We start from the raw sequence: 13,017 nt of genomic DNA on the forward strand, positions 1-13,017 counted from the left end.
CCTGCTGAATTTCCTTAGGGGTGATACCAAGCTGTGTCCTTGCAGGGGAACCCAAGAAAGTCGTCGTGTTGGTTGGGGGTTTGGAGCAAAGTGTCCCACGACTTAGAAGAGTGCCCTAAACATGGCATTACAGAAATAGGCGAAGATTGGGTATTTAATTGTCTGGTTTTGGACGTGTTCTACTTTACATACTAGCTTATTATAGAATCACAGACTGGTAGAATAATTCGGGTTAGAAAGGTCAGGCGGTCTCTAGTCCAATCTCCTGTTCAAATCAGGTCAGACCAGGCTGCTCAGGGCTTTATCCAGTCAGGCCTTGAAAGCCTACTGGGACTGAGACTACAGTAAACATTTGTGATGGACTTACATCTTGGTGAAGAAAAGCATAGTAATGCTTTTAAGTATTAAAAGATCATTTTATTTGGAAGTACAGAAAAATATAAAAACTTCAAATATATTTATATGTATGTTACTGTTATATCAGTGTACTGTTATATGCATATTCGATTACTGTATCTCACATCAGTTCCAGAGAATTTACTCAGCATGTAGCAGAGACAGACCATTGAACGACTGTGGGACTGATTCACTTCATCCAGACGTCTTTTTCTGTGTCATAAGGACTGGCTGAATGTAGGAACTTACACTTTCTGTTGCCAGATGCAGCACAGCTGGTTGGCTATGCAGATAGGCTGCTACAAGACAGATTCCTTGGGTGCCAGTACGGACTGCGGACAGGGGGCCAGTTGTCAGGGTACTCATCCGCATAGTGGGAGAGTTGATCTGTAGTTTCTGTCTCTGTGAACCGGCTTCACCAGAAGAGATTGAGATGATGGAACTCGGGACTCCTGATAAACTGGTGCTCAGAGCTCTCCCAAGAGGGGGCAGCTGTAGATTTAACCAGATACACCTATGTAAAAGGTCTGATTTATTGGTGTTTGGATGAAATGGCAGCTTTTTCTGCATGGCACTGATGTGGCAAAGACGTTGTTACTTACTGGTTTTGAGTGATACGGAATCTGGTTGTGAATTTGCTCAGCAGCAGAAATTTGCCAGCTCAGCTCTCTATAGATGCCAACCCAGTGGCCAGGGAATTGCATGCGCTGGCCAGGTTAGACAACAGCAGAACCAAGAACTTAAAAAGATCCACATTTTAGATGAATGGGTAGTGTTAAGCGCTTTTTATCCTTCGAGTAAGTGAGTAAATTTCCTATACACAGAGCTCCTGAGCATTGGTCAGCAGACCCTTTAAGTTGTTGCAGAACATCAGGTTCTCATCCCTCTGTACTTGAGTATGTCATTTGATTTAAATACTGAGCTGCCATCCTCAGCTGGTTTCCGGTGCCAAAATCCATGACACACTCCCTTTAGTGAGGCTCAGATATAAGAAGTTGCCTGGTTTAATCTAGTTTCAGGATCAAGGCTGTTAAGGAGAACAGTCACAACCATTATTCAGAATATACAAGTTTAAAAAAAAAATCAACATGAAGAGACAGTCCTTCTTCTCTCTAATCATTCTGAGCAGATGCTTAGTTTTACATGTAGCAGGCTGGGTGTGTGTGATGATAGCTTTTCTATAATTAACAATCTTTTTGTAGCTCTTGTAAAAAGTTGTCATTCCAGAGGAATAGGTAAAAGCCAGCGAACTATTTCATTCAGGGCTGAGGGTGTTGATAATGTGGTGCTGTCTCTGTAGCCCTTCAAGCCTGTTGGCATTTCATTACCATTTCAGAAGGTGTGCTATCAGAAAGCCAGAATTCAGGAATAACACCAAGTGCTCATTTAGGGCCCCAAATACAAGGAGGAGGTACTTGCTTCACCATAATTAGCAGAGACCAGCCCTTTTTCTAATACTGATTAGCTCTGGTGTCCCATTGGAGGGACTAAGTGAATTCCCTCCCCTCTTTGCTCCTTTCTCTGTCCAATTAACCCTTGTCCTGACTGTTTTCACAGAATCACAGAATCTCCTAGATTGGAAAAGACCTATAAGATCATCTAGTCCAATCATTAACCTAACGCTGACTAGCCCACCACTAAATCGTGTCCCTAAGCACTGTATCTACACGACCCTTTCTGTTGAGGAGCTTGCTGTGCTTAACCTTTCTGCTGTCACCTCAGATTGACACGTGAGGTGGCCCCACTCACTGCGCTTTACTCACTGAGCGCCACAGTTAAGTTGCAGGCAGAAAAGCAAAGTTTGTTGAGAGCCACTTTGCCAAGTGCCTGTGAAGCAGCACGTGTCAGAAGTACAAGCAAAGAACTGCCACTGTAAAGCTGACAGCGAGGAGCCAGACATCACAAATTCTCAGCTCTGTAATCACTGATGTATTTAAACACCTAAGATTCAAGTGAATTTATACCACAGGCATACATACGTATGGGGTACACCGTATGGGAGAGCACGACTCGGTGGTCCTCAAATACAGCTGCAGGCTGGCTGGTACGGCCACCCAGCCAACGCGGTGCTCTAGGGACAACCTCACTCCTTGATGCAGGGCAGCTGGGCTCGGGCTACTATGAGATATGAAATAATATGAAAGCTTTGACACTACTGCAGGGTTGATTTGCTGGGGTGCATGGGCACAGCAGGATCAGCGTGGGCTCACCTATACGCTAGGCTGTCCATAGCCCTTGAAACTTTTAATCTTCCCTCTGTCTAGGTGTGTGCGGCACAAAGATGTGCTATTTATTTGCACTTTTAGTAGGATGATTTCTTAGCGCAGCTTAGCTTTCCATTCCCTTTCAGCCTTCTTTACCTTGTCCCTTCTAACAGTGAAGCCTTTCTGTTGTCCAGTTACTATTTCAGCATTTATGTGCTGTGAGCCCTACTGCGGTGGCATTTTAGACTGGGTCAGCCTTGAGTCAGGCATTGAACAAAGCAAGGAGGAACGCCCCTGCCTTCAGGTCAGTTACTCACAGTCCGTCTCCCAGCTTCTGTATTCTGTTGGTCACTGGAAATTCTCCAATGCTTTTACTTCTAGACATCTTAGGGCAAGACTCTGATAGGCTTATACTCATAACAGTGGGATGTCCTATCTCACGGGTAGTTCCTCTCGCCTCTATAAGGCTATTGATGCAGAAAGCTGCAGCATGTGATAGCACACCCATGTCCCTCCTGCCTTCCCCCCCTCCGTTTGCTGCTACTTTTTAGTTAATAATACAGTTTACTTAATAGCCAATCTCTTTTATTTGCCTCTTTGGGACTTCAGAAAAAAAAAAAAAGGCCATATTTCTGGCATGTATTTGCTTGGTCAGCACATTTCTGCAAATACAAACGACCAGGACTCTCTTAAGAAAATACCATTTCCCAGTTGGCCAGCAGAGAGAGCAGTCAGCATTCAGTGGACGTGCGGGTTGGGACGCTCAGCCAGAGGCGCTCTCCTGCACGCTCAGCCCTGCCAGTAGCTGTTACAGTAAAAGAAAAGTAATTCTGACATCAGTGCAGAGATGATCTGTATCTTGCAAGGTTGTGGCTAATGGGTTATGTATTGCCCTTGACTGCCTGAGTCTCATGTCAGTGCAAGTCCTTCCTGCACATCAAGGACTATATGTGAGCATCGCCAAAGCACCCACTCATTTTTTGGGATCTGTTCAACATTCGCAATCCCTGCCGAAATGGGTGCGTGACACCTTAGATTATCAGATTAATTGCTTTGCTATCAATACATGGATTTCAGGGGCTAAATTTAGGGACCCAGGACATTGCAATTTGATCTGCGCTATTAGCTAAGCTGCAGGGAGGCACCAGGGGCCATCTGTATGAATCAGATTCCAGGATGAGAGCCCATGTCAGGACATTTTGACCTGCGTGGCCTCCTCTCCTCATCGTCCAGCCACAGCCTCGTGTGTGTACTGAAGCACTGTTGCTCTCTGCACAGCTACTGTAAAATGGCCATCTCTGGGCTCCACTTTTGTTAGAATAACTTTCGTCCAAATTTTTTTGGTTTATGGTGTCGTAGTTTTTTCCCCCACCTTTTCACCAAACGTGGGTTGCGGACTGAATGACCTGAGAAAGCTGTAGCAGGGAATAGGCAGAAGGTGTGAAAAACCCACCGAGTCCCTGCAGTAGTCACAGTTACCTCCCACCGGCTGCTTTGCAGAACCATTACCAAGACACCATTCATGACCCAGGTGGTGGCTGTCCCCCGCAACTGGCACAAACCACACTGCCAGAGCGGAGGCCCAGCATCGCTTCACACATCACCTGGCTGAGCAGATAGCTGCAGGTTTGGTGGGGTTGCTCTCCTATGACACTTTGGATTCACAGGCTTGGAGAATCTCATCTCCTCTTGAGGTGCAACCTGTCTGGACTCCGTCTCTCTTCATGTAAGTACCTACTCAGAAATTTGAGGGAGGGAATGCTGGGGACTTTCTTTTCCCTTCTGGCTTCCTCCTTATGCAGGAGTTGGCGCAGTTGAGGCCAAGGTTAATGAAGCGTACCCAGAGCGTGGGTGTCCGGATCTGCTCAGGTTCGCTCAGCAGCTGCATGCACCCTTCCCCGTGGAGCTCGGCTTTCGGTGAAGGTTTTCATTTGTGATCATGGAGTCAGAAGTGAAGCTCTCCATACAAATGCAGCCTTTCAACAAGTTAAGTGCAGCTGCAGTAGTGGTTCTGGAAAATCTCTCCAGTTTGACCTAAGATAAACAAATATGGTTGCTTAAGTATCCTCAATGTTTCCTTATACTTACAATAGGAAATACCTTGGATCCTGAGGGCAGCTAAAACAAATCTTACTTAGTTATCTAAGGCCTCTGGCAAGTCCCTGAGTTTCTGAGTGAGCTAAGCCACTTCCTAGCCGTGAGGTGTACCAAGCTTCATTTTATAGTGATAAAAATAAGCATTGAAAGGACCTGAGCTGTGAACTGTCACTCACAAAGTCTGAGTGAAGCGGCATTATTCACCTGAAGCTCGTTCCGAGTGTCTGGCGCTGGTGTGGAGGGACGGGAGCAGGGTGTTTCCGACAAGCTGGATTCCTGACATCATACTACTTAAAAGCAGGAAATGCTCATTTGGCCTGGTTCAGTGTCGTACCGGCCTTCCCAGGCAAGGCTATATCTGGAACCCAAACACTGCAATAAGGCAGGAATCATTATATGTTATTTTTTTTTAAACAGCCTACACAGTAAGAAGATGGTAGTTATCTCAGCCTTCCCTTCTTTTTAGTATGCAATTGTGGCGGCGTGCTTCCCACCGTCTCAGCTTGGCTGCTGAAATGGCAGCGCACCAGCTCCACGCTTGGAGCCATCCCGAGAAAACGTTCTGCTGCGGCTTTTAACCATTTAGCTGTAAAGCTCCCTCCGCTTCCACCGTATCTGACTGCTGGGGTGAAGCAAGGGTTTCCAGTCCTTGTTTATAGCCCATGTAATCAGTTTGGCTATTTATACTGTACTCCTCGCAGAGCACTTTGCTGTATGAAATGGTCGCAGTTATATTTGTACCAGTGCAAAAACAAAGTCATCACAAATTGAGGAGGCGACATGCAGAGTATTTTTTCCCTGCTACGTGATGCTGTTTCTTCAGCAATTCAAACTTTTATCAGGCAAGGTCAAGCTCCTACGAAGCAAATACAGCCTGCTCCAAGTCAGGAATCCCACCGGCGTTTACCTGTGCTTGTTTTTTTGTCTTGTGTGAAGTAAATGTGACTGTTTAGTCAAGTAGCTTCTGCCAGCTGCTACCTCGGTATGAATATGCGGCGCTGCCAGCGAAGTCCATAGAGTTGTCTTAGTACAGCTGAAAGCAGAGTTTGATCCACTCTGCCAGAGGTACTAAAAATACCTTTTAATATGCTAAGGTATGTGTCTGGCCAGAAGTTGTTTTCAATTGCGTCATTCCATGGAGTTGCTACAAAGTCAACGGAGCCCGGCCAGCTCGGTCCTGAGATGCAAAATAACCAGTGCTGGGAAGGGATGCAGGGGTCCAGCCTATCTCCTGGCCAGGGGGGAACCGCCACGGCACTCCCCCTGCCTTCTTCCCAGCAGCAGGTTGGGAAGAAGGGACTTGCGGGGGATTTGCAGTGCCCTACCTGCCATATTTGTCAGAGGTGTTTTACTGGGAAGATAATTTAACTTATTCAATAATTATACAAAAAAAAAAAAAAACCAACAACCACCCCAGGTTGAGTATTTTTGATATTCTGAAAGGCCAAGTGAGGGGTTTGGTCCCAGCAGCTTCTGCTCGCCAGGCTCTCCAAGCTCACACCTTGCACGGAGGCGGGATCCGTGCACGGAGGCAAATCCCCAGCCTCCTCCAAGCCGCTGCCAAAGGCTGTGTGAGCAGGGGCGAAGCAGTCGCCCTCCCCAGCAGTGGAGAGCCCGAGGGAAACCTTTCTGCCAATCTGTCTGTGGCCTCCTGCTTCGAACCGCTGCAGAGACCCACAGGGTCCCTTGCCAGGGACCACGGTGTCTGTGTCTCTGGCTCCAGGCAGGGGCAACACAGATGATGGAGGTGGCAGGATATTACCACCCCACCCAGGATACTTGCTGGGTTTACAGAAATCCTCAGAAATTGGGATTATTTGTGCTAATTCAATGAGCAAATGCCCTAGTTTAGCAGGTAGAGTTCATGGCAAAAACCCACATGTGGAGCTTCTCCAGTGTTGAGGAGGTCTGAGGCCTGACACATGACAAAAGCACACATGTGGGGTCCAAAAGAGGCATTACCATCTTCACTGCACTTCGCCTCATCTGGGATGGCATCGTTGTATCTTCCAGGGAGGTCCTCTGCCCTGTCTGCACAGTGCAGTAGAGCCTGCTCCCAAATAACGTTATAACTATTTCTCACTGCTGCTTAGTGCTGTTTGGAGAATGATCCATGGAGCTCCAGCGGTACGGCCATTAGCACGGCTAGATTAGCAAAGGGAAGCTTTGTTTCGAGCTTTCTGTAACAAAATACCGCTGTACTGTGGCATGCAGGCTGGCTAGGGTTTCACCGCCAACTTAAGAAAATGAGGGCAAAGGGTGATTAAATATTAAGTGGGATCTGGTAACCTGAGGATGGGCTGGAGGTAAAAGTGGCTTCCTGAGATACCTGAGAGGGTACTACAGCAACCCACCCTGGTGAGCAGGAGGAGTGCTGGGCTTCCTCCATCAGTTTCCGACGCCAAGAGACTTCAGGGGTAACGTGTGTGCTCATGGAGAGGGACCAAAATGAGGACCCATGGAATGGCTGTATCCTTTTCTGTTCAGATTTCCACCTCCTCCATAAATCAGATGCCATTTCTGGCTGTGTTAGACTGTCAAGCAGACTATACTTACATCGGGCAGAATATATTAATGAAAAAAAGAAAAGAGGTTCGTGATTAACGCAGAAACATTCCTTCCCCACCACAGGAGGAGCCATGTCCTAAAGCCTCCTCCAAAGCAAAGCTGCTGCTGACAAGAAAATTACTGGCCTTCCTTACACTACCGAGCAAGGCTCCTGAAAGGCAGCTTTTACTAATTGTGTGTCTGCATGCGCCTGTCCGTGTGCCTTCTCTCTATGTGTACATATAGAAGACAGCTTCTTTCACAGCACCGTGTTTTGCAGTGGGTAGCAGCTCCCATGCTTGCTAAGCCCACCTCGGTGTTAGCAACGAGCGGCGTTAAATTCTATCCTCGCCGCTGCCGTCAGCAGCTGGGCTCTTCCTGAGCAGGACCCACACCTTGGCTGCCGCTGCCTGGCCGGGTGTAAGGGCTGCGAGGGCTCCTGCTCCACTCCGTCCCTTGCTGGCACGAGCACAGGCAAGTAAATGTGCATAAATCGAGGCCCTTTCCTTTCTGAGGCTCTTAGGCCAACATTTTACTGCACTTCTAGTGAGTCCAACATCCCCATCCATCCCCCATCCCATACCCCCTTGGAAACGTTTAAAGATGTTATTTTTTTTCTGATATAAGCTGTGCCAAAACTTGGTTCCTTTAGGAAGGCAAACTGGCAGTGGAAACACTGACAACTCTACAGGCAAATATTGTATTGCTTAAAAAACTTTATTTAGATTGTTCCGTCGCACGGGAATTGGTTGGTTGTTGGTTTTTGGGGGTTTTTTGTTTTTTTTTTTCTTTTTTCTTTTTGGATGGTGCTAAAGATGCCATAAAATTAGCTACAGTGTTATTCCAGTGATTTGTACGCTTCATATTCATGTGCCTTCAAAATTAAAAGCAATCATGATAAAATGAGGCACATAAACAGTCCTGAGGAGGACCTAATCCCTCTCCTCCATGCTCCCTGCAGCCACCAAAGCCCGCGGGTGTCCCGGGTGGGCAGGAGTGGCACAGCCTGGGGCTGAGAAGCGCAGCGGTTCCTTAGGAAGGCTTTGTTGCTCGGCCATGGGGATATTAATGTTTCTGGCCAGCTGACAGCCTGTGCGGCGAGCGTAAACATTTGGCTCCAGCAAAGAGTTGCAGAGGAGGAGGGAGGCAAGTTGTGGACGAGATAAACAGGCTTCTTGTGATAGCGCCCAGCTGGGCAGGGCTGCGTGCGGCGGAGGGCTGGGGACGCCAGCGGGATGGGGATGCTGCCGGCGGCGGGAGAAGGGTGGTTTGGCAGGGGAGCGGGATGCGTGCCCGGTGCTGCAGCAGCGTGCTGGGGCTGCCGGCTGCTGCCTTGTCCTGGGGCCCTGGGGAGGGGGTTGAGAAAGGCTGGGAAATACACCATGGGGAGCACATTAGGGGTCTGAGGAAAAAGCAAGAGAAGCAGTGCTGAAGATGCTTGCCATACTGCTTTTGATGGTGGTGTGTTTTGCATCCAGACAGCAGCCATTTTGCTGGGGGCTGGGTGGGGGGGCGTGTGTGTTGAGAAGTGGGTCAAGAGCACCCAGGCCTCTGCTTTCCAGCTCTTTCTGAGCAGACTGGCTGTCCACACCAGTTCAGGCTTGATTTGTGCTCTGGGATCGTTGCAACAGTCTTTTAAAACGCTGTATGTTGGCGGACAGAGCGGTGTTGCTGTGCTGCCGCCTGGGGTCAGCGAGCCTGCGGGCTCTTACCTTCCTGAAGGACCAAGTGAGGGGATCTTGCATTTTTTGCAGTCTGTAAGTCAAATAAAGAATAAATAACTTTGTAAATGTTAAGTGATGACCTGGAGGCCTTAGGCAGCCTGAGGAGAAGGGGCGTGCAGCGGCATTGGGCCCAGGGGTGTTTCAGACCCCTGGGGCTGCGTTCCTGTGCCGGAGGAGGGACGGGTTGTGCGTGATGGCTTCCCTCTACCAGCAGCCGCACATGCGTCTGCATGTGTATGTGTCTGTGTGTGAAACCCCTTCACTTGCCTTTTTTTATTATTTTTTTTTTCTCTGCTGAATGTTCAGAAGAAGCAGGGAATAATAAAATGCGAGTTTTTCCACAGAGACCAGAAGAAACGAATTACTGCCTGGGTGTAGCTGAGGGCAGAGTCTGGCTCGTTATTTTCTGTGAAATAATTCCCACGAGACCATGTGGAAACCCAGCTTCTTTTTTTTTTTTCCCCCCTCATTTTTCTACTTCCTTAAACTTTCCAAAATACTCCGCTGTAACATATTTTCCCCAGTCACATGTGTCAGCGAGGAGAGAAAAGGTTAAATTCTCCTTTCCTACTATAATGTAATTCATTTCCTGTTTTTCACAACTGTCTAGACACAGATCTAACGAGCATTAACCCTGAATCCCATCATTGGGTTAAAAATAGAGGCTTTAAATATAAAAGTGCGTGGTAAGAGGAAGATTGTAGGTTTCTACCTAGCACCAGGAGCCAGCTCTTTTAAAGAAGAACCATTTAATTGTCTATAAGGAAGAAAAAAACAAATAAAATTACTTTAGTTTCAGTGGTTTAAAAAGGAGCCTGGGTGCTTTATATACACCAGCAGCAACGCAAGCGCTGTTGAGCCGTGGCACGGACAGGTTGATCCCCCTTTGGGAGTTATATTTGTCTGGATTTACACCTCCAGCTATATCCAAAAAAGAAAGAATAAATTCCACTTCGTCAAGAGCACTATAAAAAGACCAGGAGAAAGTCATTTAAGAGATAACCCATGTTCAAAACCATGGTCAGGTTCTGGTGGGAGACCCTTGGACAAAATGTCCCCCAGCCCCAGCTGAGGAGGGTGCCCCAAACCCCAAGGAGAAAAGTGATTACCGTGGTACCAGCAGGTGCCTTGTGTGGGGAAGGCAAGGGTGAACCACAGGGCATTGGGTCCCAACAAGCATTTAAACGCTTGTTTGATCATGAACAGACCTGATGGGACTCTCATCAGCTTAAGCTAGGTGATGGTCAGGCTGAACATTGGCCCTAGCTTAAACCTGGCAATTGCCCCACGGACACGTAGTCTCCTCTGACACTCCTCCCGCAGGCTGGGCTGCCATGCCAGAGTGGGAGGAGGGAGAGAAAAGGATTTCTGGCCTGTAACGTGAGAGAAACCCCTCACAAACGTGTGAGTTTTGCCTGTGGAGGAAAGGCAAGGAGACAACAAAACTGCTGCCGACCCCAGCCTGGTGCTGGGTGCAGGCACGGGGTGAGGCGGCTTATAGGACAGTTTGTCCCATGCACCGTTCCCATCAAAGATTACCCACAGAGGCATCATTTTTTATGTACTTCACGAATAAGCTTATTCTTACAGGCATGTATTTTTAACTCAACGCTCAAAAGCCCTGTTAAAATAAGTCAAAATTCATGGTGTGCCATGAAGAGGAGGAACTCATTTTTCCTGCACTGACTGCATTTCTCCGCCTATAAGCGCAAACCCCACAGGTTGCTTTGTTTATTTATGCCGTGAAGCTGGGAGCGGGCACCACTCCTGTCCCACCACCCATTTTCAGCAGCGGCACCCCGGGGCACCAGACCAGACCTGCCACCTCGGCCACACAACCTGCCAGCCCTGTCTCTTCTGCTCCAGGCCTGCTCCGACCCCACCAGTACGATCCAAGGAAAACATATTAAAAAGACATTAGTTTGTTTGTTTTCTACTAAAAAGCACAGTATACTACAGCATGAAGAATTGCGAGGGGTGAACTGGTGTCTTTCCAGCTTCAGGGAGGCCTTTGAACCCACACAAGTTATTTATAGAGCCTTTTAGAAAACAGCGCTCTCCCATTTCTGCAGTTTGGATGACAGGAGCAGTTCAGGTTTTGTCACAAATAAAGCAACCCCCTTTTCGTGGTTGACTGGGGTTCACCCCGCACCCCTTATAAAGCAGAGAAACAGAACTGAACTGAGGATTAGGGAAAGTTTGGGCAAAGCTGAGTCGTAGTATTTGTTGTATAAGTAGTTTTCAAAATGCTTTTTGCCCAAACTCTACCTCTTTATTAGATTTTTAAGACCTTGTGGGTACTACAGGGAATTATAGAGGGTGACTTATTATCATTGATCAAGGCAGGACCTCATCCATGCTTCAGGCTTCTTCACCATCTACCCTGAGAGCTTTTAAAAGCACAGAGGTGTTTGCGGCAATAACATGAAAATGGGAAGGATTACAAAGAGACCTCACTGACCCACCCAACACATTCCTAAAAAGATCCTGTATTGCCCTTAAAGGGTTTACTCTAGTAGAATAAGTAGAATTGAGTAATTTTGAGTTTGAGTAAGAAATGTATCTTGACAACAGCTTTCTTAACCCCTTGTTGAAAAGACTCTGGTGATCTTGCAGACTGTCTCATGTTTCCAGAGACTTACATCTAGGGGTGCAACCCTCTGTCTAACTATACTCCTGAGGCACAGCATAACTACAAAAAGGCTTATGAAACCACTTCAACATATCTCACTTGACGGTGCAAATGAAATTAAAAACAAAGCATCTGCATTTTGTGCTTATTTTCATAGCTGGCATAGCTTTCATGAAGCAAGTCATCTTGTTTTGTCAAGATAACTTCTGTTCCAGCCTGAGAGACATTTCATTTGCCTTTTCAACTACTTTTCCCCAATATACTGGGAGTCCCTTCTGTGGGCTCCCACTTACATTGACTCTGAGCAGGAGCCCAGGTCACACTGACTCTAACCAGATGCGATTGTAACTGAAAAAAGATAAAAATCAGTCACTTGGATAACGTGTCCAGAGAAAACATTTCCTTAAGCCACAAGTTGGAGTTGAAGCTATTGGACCAGTGTGAGCACTTCTGGGTCAAAAATCCCCGCTGTGCTTTGTGAAGAATACAAGCCCCATGTGAGCACTGTTTGTGCTCGGAGTGAGGGCTCCATTCCCCTCATTTTCCTTTGAGGTACAATGAAGCAACAGCTCTATCATGGGTATTCTCTGTGTACCGACTGCCATGACAGTTCAAGTTCTAAATGTGCAGAAAAGTCTGCTTACAGTCACCAGAAACTCAAGGCTGATAAGGTCACCAACTTGGAAGCATTGATACAACCAACACTGTGGTTCACATTGTTTGAACATTTATTGCAATTCAGTGTCAAAAATGTTTTACAAAAATACATTACTGTCTGCACAGAACAGCTGTAAAAATTGGAGTTGAACATGCAAGGGAAGAAGAAAACAAGTGTGCAAATTTATAATAGAAGGATTTTAACCACACAATAATATTAAACAGAAGTCGTCTTATACAAGGGATGCCTTTCACTTCATACGATCTCTAGTTACAACTTTAAGGAAAAACAAAACAGAACACACACTCTCTTCCATATATAAGTAGGTATTTATAATTACTATAGATTAGTTCCTAAAGATGAGCATATTTGCTATTTCAAATTAAAATGTTCTCTTGGTAGCTGACCTGTTAGCATTCTGTGTAGCACAGCATGGCTAAAGAAATGCAAGTTCCATCCTCAGTCGCCCTCCCAGGTGGAAAAGAGGCAATGTTTGGTCAATGGAGGAGGAATCTCTCTGGCGTTCAAGGTATTAATATACTAGAGACTGCATGTGTCAAGGACAAGATGGATTTGTTCTCCCTAGGACCATATCCTGCAAAGCCGATTTGCTATGAACAAAATCAGTGGAGGAGGATGTGGGATAGAAATCAGGTGCCAGATGCTGTGTGGATGGATGGCCACATCTTCAGAGCCCTTAACAAGCATCATTATAAGCAATGAGCTGCGAAAAGCAGCACAAGCACAACACTAGAGTCC

This window comes from Charadrius vociferus, unplaced genomic scaffold (assembly GCF_000708025.1).
Source record: "Charadrius vociferus isolate BGI_N301 unplaced genomic scaffold, ASM70802v2 scaffold2, whole genome shotgun sequence".
Taxonomy (NCBI): Eukaryota; Metazoa; Chordata; class Aves; order Charadriiformes; family Charadriidae; genus Charadrius; species Charadrius vociferus.